Source organism: Martes martes (assembly GCF_963455335.1).
Source record: "Martes martes genome assembly, chromosome: 4".
Lineage (NCBI taxonomy): Eukaryota > Metazoa > Chordata > Mammalia > Carnivora > Mustelidae > Martes > Martes martes.
This window is the reverse complement of record NC_137891.1, coordinates 35,197,743-35,212,252: the sequence shown is the minus strand read 5'-3', so window position 1 is coordinate 35,212,252 and position 14,510 is coordinate 35,197,743. Positions and strand designations below refer to the sequence as shown.

The 14,510-nt window shown below is 39.6% G+C and overlaps 1 protein-coding gene across 3 annotated transcripts in view; it reads right to left on the bottom strand.

Moving 5' to 3' along the window:
- The window catches only part of NCALD (neurocalcin delta), a 381,527-nt gene that overhangs the window by 318,844 nt on the left and 48,173 nt on the right, over positions 1 to 14,510 (bottom strand). The window contains exon 1 of one of the 3 annotated variants that reach the window (XM_080802057.1): positions 7,320 to 7,518. The exons of the other annotated variants lie outside the window; for them this stretch is intronic. The gene's annotated coding sequence lies outside the window, so the exon portion shown is untranslated. Of the gene's footprint in view, positions 1 to 7,319; positions 7,519 to 14,510 lie in introns of those variants that run through there. 3 annotated transcript variants of the gene reach the window in all.

Below are 14,510 nucleotides of genomic sequence, written 5' to 3'. Positions count from 1 at the left end.
TAAAGCCAGTGGGGGCTTTTTTCGACTTTTTTTTTTTAACTCCAGATTTTCTGTTTTTCTTGGCAGAAAATTAATTATCTAATAAATACGTATTGCCATCTTAACCTTCCAAGGAGCAGGTGCCACCTCTTTGTTTTTTCTTTTTCCTTGGAAGGTGCCATCTTCATGCTCTCCCTCTGACACACTCTGCAGCACCAGGATCTCCTAGAGTGGAGCTTTTGGACACATCTGGTGTCCCAGTTTTTGCAGCTGCAGCCAAGGGGACACCCTTTGATTGCCTGGCTGTGGAGTCTGGCAGAGTTGGGGGGATGACTTTGTGTCCCTGGGTCCCATGGGACTATAACAATGGGAATGAGTGCTTGGCAGGCCACCACCCCCAGGACACCACACAGAGAGCAGCCTGAAACACACTGTGGTCTGTGAAAGAAGCCTAGTTTCTTGTCTTGGAGCTTCAGCCCGAGGGGCACCTTCAGGATCAGCACACATCCGGAAGCTACCGAGGAGCTCTCAGGGAATGCACACTGGCAGATGCCATCTTTGTGCTCTCCCTCTGTCTTCCTACAGCTCACAGGTCTCTCTCAGAAAGGAGCTTATAGAGACACCTGGGTGGCTCGGTTGGTTAAGCAGCTGCCTTCAACTCAGGTCATGATCCCAGGGTCCTGGGATTGAGTCCCACATCAGGCTCCTTGCTTGGTGGGGAGCCTGCATCTCTCTCTCCCTCTGCCTGCTTGTGCTTTCTCTCTGTCTCTGTCAAATAAATAAATAAAATCTTAAAAAAAAAAAAAAAAAAGAAATAAAGAAAGGTGCTTATATACATATTTGGAGCCCTAATTTTTATGACTGTAGCCTAGGGGACACCTCCAAATCACCTGGTCAGGTGGCCCTACAGGATTGTACATATTTGCATACTTTAAAAGCCATTGTCTGAGGATCTGACTTCCAATAGGCCTGAATCTAAGTACTGACCAAGGTCCTCCCTTTGGGATGTGGCCAGGTTTTGGCACATCCTCAACAAATGGGAGCTATTAAAAATAAAATAGACTGCTTAGACAATCACAAAGATTCAAGAAATAACCAAGAGCTAGAACAGAGTTGAAAAATAAAGTTCACTGCCTCATGAGACCACTCCTTCAAGACTGGGAAAGGGGGCTATTTCATCTGATACATAGAAACAAACAGAGAAAGTCAAGAAAAAAGAGTAAACAGAGGAGCATGCTCCAAATGAAAAAAAAAAAAAATTAAAAATCTCAGAAAAAAAACCATTACAAAATGGAGAGAAGTAATTTATCGTCTGATAAAGAGTTGAAAGTTATGGTCATAAAGATATTCACCAACTTGGGAGAATGGTGGAATAAGTATATTGATGTTTTGATGTTTTTTAAACACCTTTATCTGTATTCCTGACACACACTACTCAATTACCTAATAAATATGTATTGAACACCTCCTATGTGCCAAGCACTTTCCTATAAGCTTGAGATACATCAGACAAAGCTAACAAAAACACCACCCCTACAAAGCTTAGATTCATACAGTAGTAAATATATATAGTTCATTGTTTTTAGAATAAACTGAGTTGATAGATAGAACTGATAAGATGATAAGACTTGGTTAGATTGGTAGTAACTTTCTAATATTACATAAAAATAATCCACGTTATTTTTAAATTTTTAAGTAAAAGCTCTAACTGCCAAATGAAATGCACTATTTTTTATTTAATGTGCAAACAAAAACCAAATAGTGGTCCTTAGAAGCCAACATTAAGAAAAGTTGACACAGACAATATAAATTGTTGCTGCTGTTAGGTAAAATAAAAATAAAATATATAAAGGGAAGGACATTTTGAGGACAGTTTTGATGGAAAAAAATAACCAAACAAAAAAATTTTTGATATAAAAAATCAGCTAAGAAATGCAGTTCTGAGGGAGTTTGGAAGTCCAGTGTCAGTTAAGAATACTTAATGCCAAGACCGTACATCCACTCAGAAAGTCCATAGAAAAATAAGCCAACCCTTCCAGAAGGCCCAATGTCATGGGTCATCTCCACAGACCACTCAAAAAAGAAGGGAAGGGAAATTAAAGTCAAATCAAAAGAGCCCCAGAGTCAGAGCACAGCAGCCTCCAAATTAAGACTGTGTCTGACTCATAAGAACAGAAGTGCTTGCTCTAGGGCTCAGGTTTGAAATAATCGCCTTTTGTTATCCTTCCCACCTTTACTTCATTTCTACTCCCAACAGAGAGAGCCTTTTCTCCCTCCCTCTTATATTCCTACTCTCATTCCCTCAAGTGGTTACAATAGCAATCTTTTATTTTTGAAATACACCTAAATCCACAATCCAATAAGACCCCCATCCTGAGACCAAATCCAGATTTCCAGATCGACATGTCCACTTAAATGCCTCACATGTACGTGTAACACCTAAAACTGAGGCCATTATCTTCCCCCACCCAGCCTGTACCTCCTTCAGATGTTTCTCATCAGTAGCCTCTCTATCCACCCAGAAACCTGCAGTCAACCTTGATATTTCCCCTCTTTCATTTCCACTTACATAAAATCAATCCCCAATTTAAACAATTCTTCCTCTGAAATTCCCCTAACATCTGCCCACTTCTCTTCATCTCCACTTACCCAATGGAGGCCAAAATTGCTTAACCCCAACCACACCCTAGGTGGCCCGTGCTCCAGGGACAAAATCCAAAATCATTTCCCAAGCCTATACCACCCTACACTCTTCTAGCTTCATCATGCTCCGTCCCAATCTTTTTCAGGTTTCTGGAAGGTACCCATTTTCTTGTCATCTCAAGCATCACATAGGAGGCTCCTGCTGTATTCCTCTCTCTCCCGTGACCATTTTCCCATTGGCCAACTCTTTCATCTGTCTCAGCTCCCTGCCCTCTCAACACGCATCAGGTGAGGTCTCTATACTATGCTTCCATTGCACACTGTTCTTTTCCTCCCTCCCACTTATTATAATAAGTATAATCCATTCATTATGTAATTATTTGTTCATTGTCTGTTTTCCTTGATAGAAAATTTCAAAAGGGAAGAAATAACCATGTCTGTCTTGATCCCTGTTGACACATAGTGGGAACGTAATAGGCAGTTGAAGAACGGATAACCTCATTTTCACTCACTCTGTAGGATTCTCTCAGCTCTGAACTTCCACTCTTGGCTCAGCCTGGCCCCTGTGATGGCATTAGTCCACCCTCGGCACTCCATTAGTAATAAACTAAAACAGATCCTCCCTGAATCCTTACAAATTAACCCAGAATCACTCACCACCCTGCACATAACCTCAGATCATGAGTCTGCTCCCTCATTTTGATGTCCATCTCCTCAATGGTGATTTACATGTAATCCATGTACACAAAGTCAGTGTTAAGGTAAGATAAACCTCCTAACTCACAATTATGCTTGGTAAGTATATGGTATTGCCCAGTGTCAGTCAAGAATACATTTTAATACATTACCCATGTCATTAAGCTTATTATTCATAAAGCCATTAAGTGGCTTGTTCAAGATCTCAAAGTTAGTGATGGAGCTGGTACTGGAGTCCAGTTTCCTAGACTCCCTGCCCATGGCTCCTGACAACTCGTTGAGTCAGCCCTGTGCTGAGATATGGGGGAAAGAAGTTTACCCAAGAAACACCCTCCAGAGTAAAGGGCCACATGACATCCATGGCCATAACTCAAATTTTAGTGGTATCTAAGGAAGGGGACTTAGGGACAAAAGATATGGGTAAAAGGGATTCCTTTCTTACACCATCATCTTCTCCTCCTTGTCCTTCAACACCTGGTTCAAATATAACTTCCTTCTCTGAACACCCCCTGGACTACTATGCTGCCCCCTTGCAGCATGCAAAAAACATTGCAAAAAACATTGACTGGGTTCCATGCCCCTTGCCAGGACCCAGGAAAACAAAAAGATCAGGAGACCTGGCCCTCCAGAGCCTGTGGTGTCCATCAGAGCTTGTCCAATTCTGCTCCAGCGCACATCTCAGTACGAATATTTGTTTTTCTCCATCACTGACCTGAAAGGGTTTCAAGGCTAAGGACTTCATCTCTCCCCCAGAATGCCTCCCTCCCATTCTGAGTTCAGAAGTGTCACAAAAGGAAAGAGATGAAGGAGAAAGGGCAGTAGTCAGAGGTGAGTTTCATGGTTTCACATCAAACCACAGGAACCAGGACACTGACTACTAGTTTCCTCCATCGTAGGTTTGACTTTGTGCACAGGCATTTTAAACAAACGCCTAACTTCCTACTCCTTGGTAAGTTCCCTGAGGGTAGGAACCCTATCAATCTAATTGCTAGAACCACAGTTTATCTACCTTGCTCAAAGGCCACAATGCTCCCCGCATTTTGCAGAACTTAATGGAATTCTAACCCACACGTTAGGAACAAATTACTAGCATAATATACATTCATGCGATATGAAATTACAGCAGGAAGCACCAAGCCCACAAAAATGAGCTGTTGCACGAAGCAAGATCGTCTGCTTTTGCATATTAATGTTTTAAAATGTTGCGACTTCTTGTTCATTCATTTTGACATCTGCAAGTGCTTGCTGGCAGAAGAAGCAGGAGTAGTCACCTAACCTAATTCCATTCATTAAATTAACCTTTTCCTTTAATATTCGGAAAATATCATTCTTTGAAGCTGGGGAAAAGAAAAGTCCAATTCATGAAATCAGCATTCTGAGGAAACCTACCCTGGGATTCACGGCTGTAAAAAAAAAAATATATATATATATATATATATATATTTTAGCAGTTCAGCCACTGACAACTCCATTTTTGTTGTAAATGCCCACCAACAAAGCCTTCTGAATGATGTGGAAACTAGCAGGTGCCAAGCCCATGCTAAATCACATTTGCCTGGGCCCCCAGAAGAAACCCTAAAAAAAGATAAAGATACGTCCTATGTCCCAGACTCAAATCCTAACCAAAAACAGCAATGTTGTGGTCTTAAGTTGTTGACCAAGTAGCTTCCACCCACTTGAGATGACTTCAGTCTGCCTGAGTTGAAAACCCTTTTTCTTATAGGATGAGTGATTTTCTAGCCAAAGGAAGATTTGACATTATAGACAGAGATGAAATAACTCACACTTATTATACTCTTATGTTAAATTTAGGATTAAATTTTGTAATGATCAGGATACTCTGGATGCATATGACATTTAACTGTTCATAAAACAAGAACATCTGACATTTAAAAGTCTGATAGATTTTCTTCGTAATTTCAATTTAAAACGTACGTGACTTTAGACTTAACAGCCTGAAGATGAATGTATATCATTTAATTTACCATTTGTGCATTTATTTAATAATTATTAGGCACATTCTTTGTACCCAGAACTTGAAGAATACAAAGGAGTTAATATAGCATTTTAGGGCTTCAAAGGGCCCTGTTCTAAAGAAGTCTATGTACTGGTGTTATGGGTTGAATTGTGCACTCCCCCAACTTCCTATGTTGAAGTCCTAATGCCCAGCATCTCATAAAGCAATCTTATTAAACAGAATCATTGCAGCTGTAATTCAAGTAGGATGAGGTCATGCTAGAATAGGGTGGGTCCCTGACCCATGTGACTGGTGTTCTTCTAAAAAGGGTAGCACCTCGGGGCGCCTGGGTGTCTCAGTGGGTTAAGCCTCTGCCTTCAGCTCAGGTCATGATCTCAGGGTCCTGGGATCGAGCCCCGCATCGGGCTCTCTGCTCTGCGGGGAGCCTGCTTCCCCCTCTCTCTCTGCCTGCCTCTCTACCTACTTCTGATCTCTGTCAAATAAATAAATAAAATCTTAAAAAAAAAAAAAAAGGGTAGCACCTTAACCTCTGATTTCTGAGCTCCAGAACGGTGAGATGTTAATTTCTGTCATTTGAAGTCCCCCCGTTCATGGTACTTTGTTAGGGCAGCCCAAGCAAAGAAATACAACTGGTTCTTTACCCCTTGTCCCTTAGTTCCAACCCGGAGTTCTCTCTCCTGCTCTGTGATGCTGAGGCTGGGACCGCAACATTTATGTCATTTACTCCCTTGTCAGCTGGCATCCTCTAAGGCTGTGCCAACACAAGGCCCTAGAGAGTGGAAGGTAAGAGGAGGGAGAAGGGACTTCTTTCTGGTGTCAACTTTCTGCCAGTGTCATACCAACAACAGCACTAGTTGGCTTAGGTCCCCAGCTTTTCTCTACCCTTCCAACACCAGCCACCCCCAGACCCCCTCAGATGTGTTGGCAGCTGGGCCACACCCACCTGGCAGTCGGAGTACCCATCTCTGCGAGCCCTAGTGTGCTCTTGGGTCTTCTCAATAGATCCTGGTTAATTTAGCTTACAATCCCCACGAAGAGACAAATATATAAGGAGTCAAAAATATAAGCAAGTCAAGATTTACCATAAATAGTGTTAGTAATGGTACAAGTAAACATTCTCAATTTGATGTTGCTGAGAATATAAATGAATTCATATTTTCTGCAGGGGAGTTTGGCAGAATAAATCGAAAGATAAAATATACACAGCCTGAGCCCCAAAATCCCACTCCCTGAAATCCATCCTAAGAAACTAATCAGATAAATCCTCAAGATTTATATACAAAGATGCCCATTGTAGTGTTGCTTATAATAGTAAAAAAAAAAAATCTAAAACAAAAATACCTATCAACACATATGCACACACATACATAGTGTATCCTGGGTAACTTAAAATTATGTAGCTCTGTATTTCTCGACATGGAAATATAGCCATATTACAGATTGTTAAGTGACAAAAGCAGATTTCCAAACACTAGTTATAGCATAAAAACAAAATATGGAAATTAATGGTAATTATTTTGTACCCAATGATTACAAACAGTAATTATTTCTGGGTAGTAGGAATTTAGGTGATCAGGCAAAGTGCCCGTTGCTGGGGGGCAAAGGGAAGTGTTTTATTAATAATAATCACAGGAATACTTAGAACACTGTTTTAATGTCAATACGTAAATTTTTAAGAGACCCAAATATATAAATTTCAAGTGTTTAGGAAAAAAAGTAATCAGCCTGCATTTCTATTATTTAATCCAAATTAACAAGGGTATGCATTCTTTGATTTTTCTCTCGTCTATTATTTCTCTGTTACTTTCATTTTTCAAAGTGATCCTACGAAACAGCAAAACATAATTAGCTCATTCATACACTAGTTCTTTAATGATGTGTTTAATTTGTCAACCAAAGGGGAACAGAGAGCAGTCCCTGTGGCCAAGAGTCAAAACTGCCTTAAATACTTTAGCAACTTACTGTTTATACAGCTAACAGCGAATCTGCAGCTTGCAAAGAAACAAAGAAACAATGGAATTACCTCCTGAGACACAAACTCCTCATGCAATGCAAGAAACATCCTTGTCCAGCCACATGGACAATGGAATCTATAAAAGAAAGATGACTACTGCACCCAAAATGCAAAAATGGGTATCAAAGTCCAGTGAGTGCTTTTGCTCCTGCCCTGGGCATCTGCAGCTCACAGGCTGCCACTTCCCAGTCCCACGAATCTTCAGAGCAGGCAAGAGGGACTGCTTACTGGGAAAAGACCACCGCCCCCTTACGTGAGCCCTCTTCCTCACTCCTTAATACAATTTCACTCACAAACCCCAAGTGCATACTAGAAATCTAAAAATAACATTGCTCGTTGGAATTTAAAGGCTCAAAACCGAAAATTTCCCAGGCTTCACTCCAGTAATATCGAAAATGCAGATTCTTTTTTCTACACCAACAGAAGCTTGGGGAATTGGGACTGAAGGCAGTGAGGTCCAGGAATCCATCTGCTCCATGCTATCCTGGGGAGAAGCAGTCACTGCTATTTTGGAAGTTTCAAAATGCTTGGCAAGAGTCTTATAAAAGGACACAATGAATGCTAACACAATACCAGAGAAATATCCAGGAACTGAAAACCACAAACCAGGTAGAATGACCCAGGGTCTTCAAGTCACCTGTAACAACACTTGCAAATCAAAGATATACCAACTCATAAAAATGAGTTTTAACTAGCACCCTTTCTCCTGGTGGTAGTTCATTGATCATATAGAAGAGTAAATTACAGTTTAAGTTCATTATTTTCCCCATCATAATTTACACAGTCAACCGAAGTTGTTTTTTTAATATTGTAATTTTATTTTCAGTGTTCCAAGATTCATTGTTTATGCACCACACCCAGAAATCCATGCAATACATGCCCTCCTTAATACCCACCACCAGGCTCACCCAACCCCCACTCCCCTCCCCTCCAAAACCCTCAGTTTGTTTCTCAGAGTCCACAGTCTCTCATGGTTTGTCTCCCACTCCGATTTCCCCCAACTCACTTCTCCTCTCCTTCTCCCAACGTCCTCTGTGTTATTCCTTACACTCCACAAGTAAGTGAAACCATACGATAACGTTTTCTTAATATCTCCTATGTTTAAAGCACCATGATAGGGCTTTGTCTCAAGAAATCTTGCCTTACAGTTTAGTCAAGGGGGAAAGAAGTGTACAGAAACTGTGCAATAAGTCAAGAAAATAAAATTTAAAAAAGGCATAAATATTACAAAGGAAGGAGTAAAACTTCATTAGCAGATGACATTATTATGTATCGAGAAAATCCAAAGGAACTTATCCATAAACAGCTATTAACATAATATGTGACTTAAGGGTAGGAAACAAGATACAAAATTAGTATATAAAAACCAGTTGTGTTTCTATATACTATAAATCAATCAGAAAAAGATATTTTAAAAATAATACCATTCATATCGACATAAAAAATCAGGTACATAGGACTAAATTTAACAAGATACATGCAAGAATTCTACACTGAAAACATTGCTGAGACAATGAAAGAAAACCTAAGTAAATGGAGAGATATACCATAGGCATGGATTGTTGTTAAGACACCAATTCTCCCAAATTTACCTGACCAAAATTTACATTCAACAAAGTCCCAGGTAAAATCCCAGCAGGTTTTTTTTTGGGGGGGGGGGTTAGAAATTGATGAACTCATTCTGAAATTTATATGGGAATTCAAAGCCAGGAAAATTTTGAAAAAGAAAAACAAAGGTGGTACGTTTAAAATCTCAGACTTTAGACTTACCATAAAACTATAGTAATTAAGACAATAGTCAAAAACCTTGAACAGGCACTTTAAAAGAGAAAATATCCAAATGTGTTCAACATCATTATTCATCATGGAATTAAAACCACATACCTCATTAAAATCACAATGAGATACCACTACACATACAGTAGACTAAAAAGATGTATACCATCAAATGATAGCAAGAATGCCAATCAACTCTCATGTATTTCTGGTGAGAATGTACAATGGCACAATTCCTTTGGAAACTGTTTGATGGTTTCCATTAATGTTAAACATATGCCTACCCTATAACCTAGCAATCCATTCCTAGGTACATGTGCAAGAAAAAGAAAGATTTGCTCAAGAATGTTTATAGCGTCTTCTCAAAATTGTGAAAAACTGGAAACAATCCAAGACTCTAACAGCAGGAGAATGTATAAACAAACTGTTATATATTCATACAAGGGAATTCTACACAGCAATTAAAAAAAGGGGGGGGAAGAACAAACTATTTTTTTAAAAAGACTTTATTTATTTGACAGAGAGAGAGACAACGAGAGTAGGAACACAAGCAGGGGGAGTGGGAGAGGGAAAATGGGTGGCTCTCAAAGCAGGGCTCCATCCCAGGATCCTGGGATCATGACCTGAGCCAAAGGCAGACGCTTAAAGACGGAGTCACCCAGGCACCCCAAAAAGAGCAAACTGTTGATAGATACATAGCGTGGATGAAACTCAAAAACATGATGTTGAGCGAAAGTAGCCAGATGCGAAAAGAATACACATTGTATAATACCATTAATTTGAAATTCAAAAACATAAAAACTAATCTATGGTGGTAGAAATCAGGACAGTCATTAATTACCTTTGGTAGCTGATAGCAGTTATTAACTGGGAAGGAGCATGAGGGGACTTTCTGCAGTGCTGGAAATTTTGTGTCTTGATCTGAGCAGTTATTGCAAAGGAATAGGCATATGTAAAAAAGCATCAAGTTGTACAATTAAAATTTTTACATTTACTATATGTAAATGATATCTCAATATAAAAGAAAGTACAGAAATAACCAGATGGTAGGAGGAGAATGTTCCAGAAAGGATGTGCCTCTAAGAGGCTACTGGAATGGTGAAATTTCTAGCCAGTAGTGAAGGAATGGGGAGAAGGCAGGGATGGGTAAAAGTATTATAGTTAAAATGACCCTTGAGAGAGGGAAAAGTTTTGAATCTAAATAAATGTAGTGTGAAGGCAAGAGAAGGTAAAGAATATTGCAGGAGAGAAAACATTACACGTTGCTATGGTCCTAGAGTTAATATTTTCCCCCAAGTTCATTTGTTGAAATCCTAGCCTGCCATGTGGTGAGACGGGGAGGCGGGGCCTTTAGGAGATGTTTAGGTCATGAACGTGAGCCCCAGCAAATGCGAGCAGGGCTCTTAGAAAAGGGTCCCTAGAGAGGCCCTCTGCCCCTTCCACCGTGCGAGGACACAGCGAGGAGACCATCTGAGGAAGCGCGCTCTCCGCACACCCTGAATCTGCTGGCACCACGCTCTTGGACTTCCAGCCTCGTATTTATTGCGAGAAATAAATGTTTGTGGTCTCTAAGCCACTCAGTTTATAGTATTTTGTTACGATAGCCCAAGCAGACAACGACACACATTAAGTCATGAAAATCTGAACCGAGGTGGATTTAACAGGAACAGAAGAGACGTGAGTAGTATTACAGAGCCAGAGTGGGGCTGACTTGCCAACTCAAAAAACGGACACCAGAGCTCGGAAGCAAGGTCAGAGCTAACGAGGGCTGGGGAGTCCTCCTCAGGGCGGTGACGTGCTGCACTTGGCTAATAAATACCGGTTGGGAGGATGAATAAATGGACAGACAGAACGGTAGGCAGGAGAGGGAAGAAGTTTGAATCAGATTATCAAGAGAAATGTATCAGGTTTAGCCATATAAAACGGCTGGTATTTTACCATTTTTTGACCTTCTAAAAGCTGTAGTTTCAGGGACACCTAGGTGGCTCAGTTGGTTAAGCATCTGTCTTTGGCTCAAGTCATGATCCCAGGGTCCTGGGATCGAGTTCCACATTGGGCTCCTTGCTCAGTAAGGAGTCTGCTTCTCTCCCTCCCTCTGCCTCTCCCCCTGCTTGTGTTCTCTCTCTCTGGCAAATAAATAAATACAATCTAAAAAAGAACGAACGAACGAAAGATAGTTGTTGAACATTAAAAAAAAAACAACTTTAGTTTCATATGACTCAGTCTTAGATAAGGAAAAAATTGGAGTCTAGGGCAACTCTTTGGGACACTCCTCCATTCAGGAAGAAGAAGAAAAGTCAGAGAAAGAGCAGACAGGGAAACACATAAAAATGAAAATAAGAATAAAAGACTCTTTGCATTTGGGGAAATGTATTGCCTTAATTTAAAATGTCCTATTAGAAAAAAACCCTTGCCTAAAGACATGAACTGACAATTTGCAGAAGATACACAAAGCAAAAATGCATATAAGAAATGTTCAACATCACAACAGAGAAATAAGCATTAAAACCATGGGTTACCAGTCCAAAGATTTTTTTTTTTAAATAACAGTAATATCTTGCAAGGGTTTAGGAAAACATTCTCACACATTTCTTTCAAAAGTATAAATTCATATAGACTTTCTGGAAAGCAACATATCTGTATATATAAAATTCTCTAAATTTTTCGTATCTTGTGACTCAGTCATTTCACTTCTAGGAATTTGTCCTAGAAATGTATTATGAGCATAATAAAAAAGGCACATAAAGATATATGTAGAAAGATGCTTACCATATCTTATTTATATAAAGTAACCTAAATGTTTAATAATAACTTACATGCCTAATGAAGAATTTAAGAGTATTATACTGTTATTTTTTTTAATCATCCTTTTATAATGATATTTAATGATGCAGGAGAAAGCTCACCATAAATCTAATCTTCAAACTAACATTTTGAAATTGCCCCCTTTTTGATGATGAGGAATATAAAGGTATCAATAAAAAAAATACCCAAAAGAAAATACACCCAAATCCCCACATGGCAGGATTATAGTATATGTGTATTTCTTCTCTTTTTGTTTTCTTTTTTGTTTGTAACAACAGCAAGGATTTCCTACAATTTTAAAACAAACTAAACATTATTTATTTAAAAAAATACATTGCTCTCAGGTTGTCAGGCAGCACTCAAGGCAACCCAAAAGGTATGTGTGAGCCATGCGCACTTCTCTTTAAAGGAATGCACAGAGATAGGTCCAGCTTTCTAAGAGCACACAGGCCTTTCTAGAACTCTAGGAGGGGTCCTAATAATGTGCCTACACAGTCATTTGTCTTCGCTTTTGTTTTGCATTAGAAAGCTATTTCAGCAGCAACAGGTTAAAACCACTATCTCTTTCCACCACCATTTCTTCTCCATCCCACGTTGTCTCACAGCAGGTGGCACTGGAGTTGCCCTGGGCATTCCTGGGATCCGGATAAAAGGAAGTTAAGTTGGGATACATTCAGTTTGAAGCTTCACAGGACATGTTAATGAGACTTCTGATCATTCCACGTATAGTTGAGTTACTGTTTGATGTCCCAGGATAGATACGGGTTTTCAGGAACGTTCCTACCACCCGCTGTGCTGACTCACCCAGTGTCATTTCATAAAGGTGCAAGGCCAGAGGATGTGAATGTGTCCTAAAGTGCCCAGCACTGGAAGTGTGTGGGTAGTAGAAGAGAAACAAGGTTTGAAACACACAGAGCCAGAAGCTTATCTCTGGGAAAGATGTTCCAACTACAGCGGACAGTTAGTTCTCATTGAGATCCGCCCTCATTTTTCAGGACTCTGTCTCACTGGAGAAGTACCAAGACAGAGGGTAAACTATTAAACGGATTCAGGGGAGAAAACGGCACCGGAAGTACAGCGTGGTGTCCGTTGGTTGCTTCTCTCATTTAGACCCACTTATCGGGACAAATTCCTGATCTAATCTGTAAATTTCTCCCTGCCTTTATTACCTCTGCAGTTCCTGACCTTGGTGTGACAATGGATTCTGAAGCCCTAAGAGTCAGACCTAATTTCCTGTTTGTCACATTTACTTCCTTTGAGATCTAAATCCTTGTGCCCAAAGCTAGACTGGTGAATTGTATCCTTTCTCATTGGTCTCTAGAGTCTCAGGAATTAGACGTGGCCTTCAAACCTGATTGAACTTTATCAGCAGCGGGCATGGCAGTTCCTTAAGAGTTCCTCAACCTCTTCCTGTGGGCGTACTGACTTCCACAGAATATTTATTATTTATGTGTATACAGATTTAGGCCTATTTCTACAAAGGACTTGAAGAAGCTTATAAAAAATACACACAATAAACTAGAATAAGGTTATTTAATCAACTATGGGCATACAAGCTGTGTATCTTATTTTACTCCTTCACCATTCCATATCCATGTCTTTTTTCCACAGGCCACAGGATGGCTGCTGTATCCCTGTACATCACAGTTCCATTCCAGGCAACGGAAGAAAGGAAAGATACAGCACCATAGACTTCTGCTCAGACTTTTGGTTAGAACTGAGTTCCATGACCACCTTTAGCTGTTAGGTAGCCTGAGAAATTGAGTTTTTAACTGAGCCCACTGCTGCCTGAACAAAATCAGGTTCTGTTAGTAAGAAAAAAAGGGGGACACATAGCAAGTAGGCAACTAAGAGCAAGTGCCCCACCAAGAAACCAGGTACAAACTGGGTAGATGTTACCAGAAGTACGTGTGGTCTAAAAAGTTTGTCCTTATTTGTCTGTGAACATTTTTATAACATTATATGGTTATATAATCCTATATGATTATGTAAGTCTCCTAAAAACTAAAAATGTAATAACCTAGATAATTACTTATAGAACATCTAAGGGTTCCCATTTTCTTCTTTATCTCTCTCCTCTGAAAGTTTCCCCTCCTTATTTAAACCAATAATAAAATCTTAATGATAAATTTAACAGAAATTTGGCAATGTGTATCAAGACTCAAGAAAATGTTCCTGTTTTGACTCACAATTAAGGCTGCCAGATTTAGCAAATAAAAAAATTGTGGATACTCAGTTAAATTTAAATTTCAAATAAAAATGGACACTTTTTAGTATAAGTATGTACCAAATGTCACATGGGACATACTTATACTAAAAAACTATTCTTGGTTTACCTGAAATTCCACTGTGGCTGGGAATCCTGTGTTTTACGTGATAACCCTACCCATATTACTACCCTGAGACTTCATCCTAAGGGAATAACACAAAAGAAAGGACAAGAGTCCTGCAGTGACAAAATAGTGGAAAACTGGAAACAAAGTAAATGCCCTCAAAGAAAAGCAAATAAATTGTGGTCATTCTAATCTATGGAATAGCATTCAGAAAAACAAAGCAATTAAGTTATTAAAAATTATAGAAGAATATGCAAGCTTTGTGTATGCCATAATTAAAATTCTA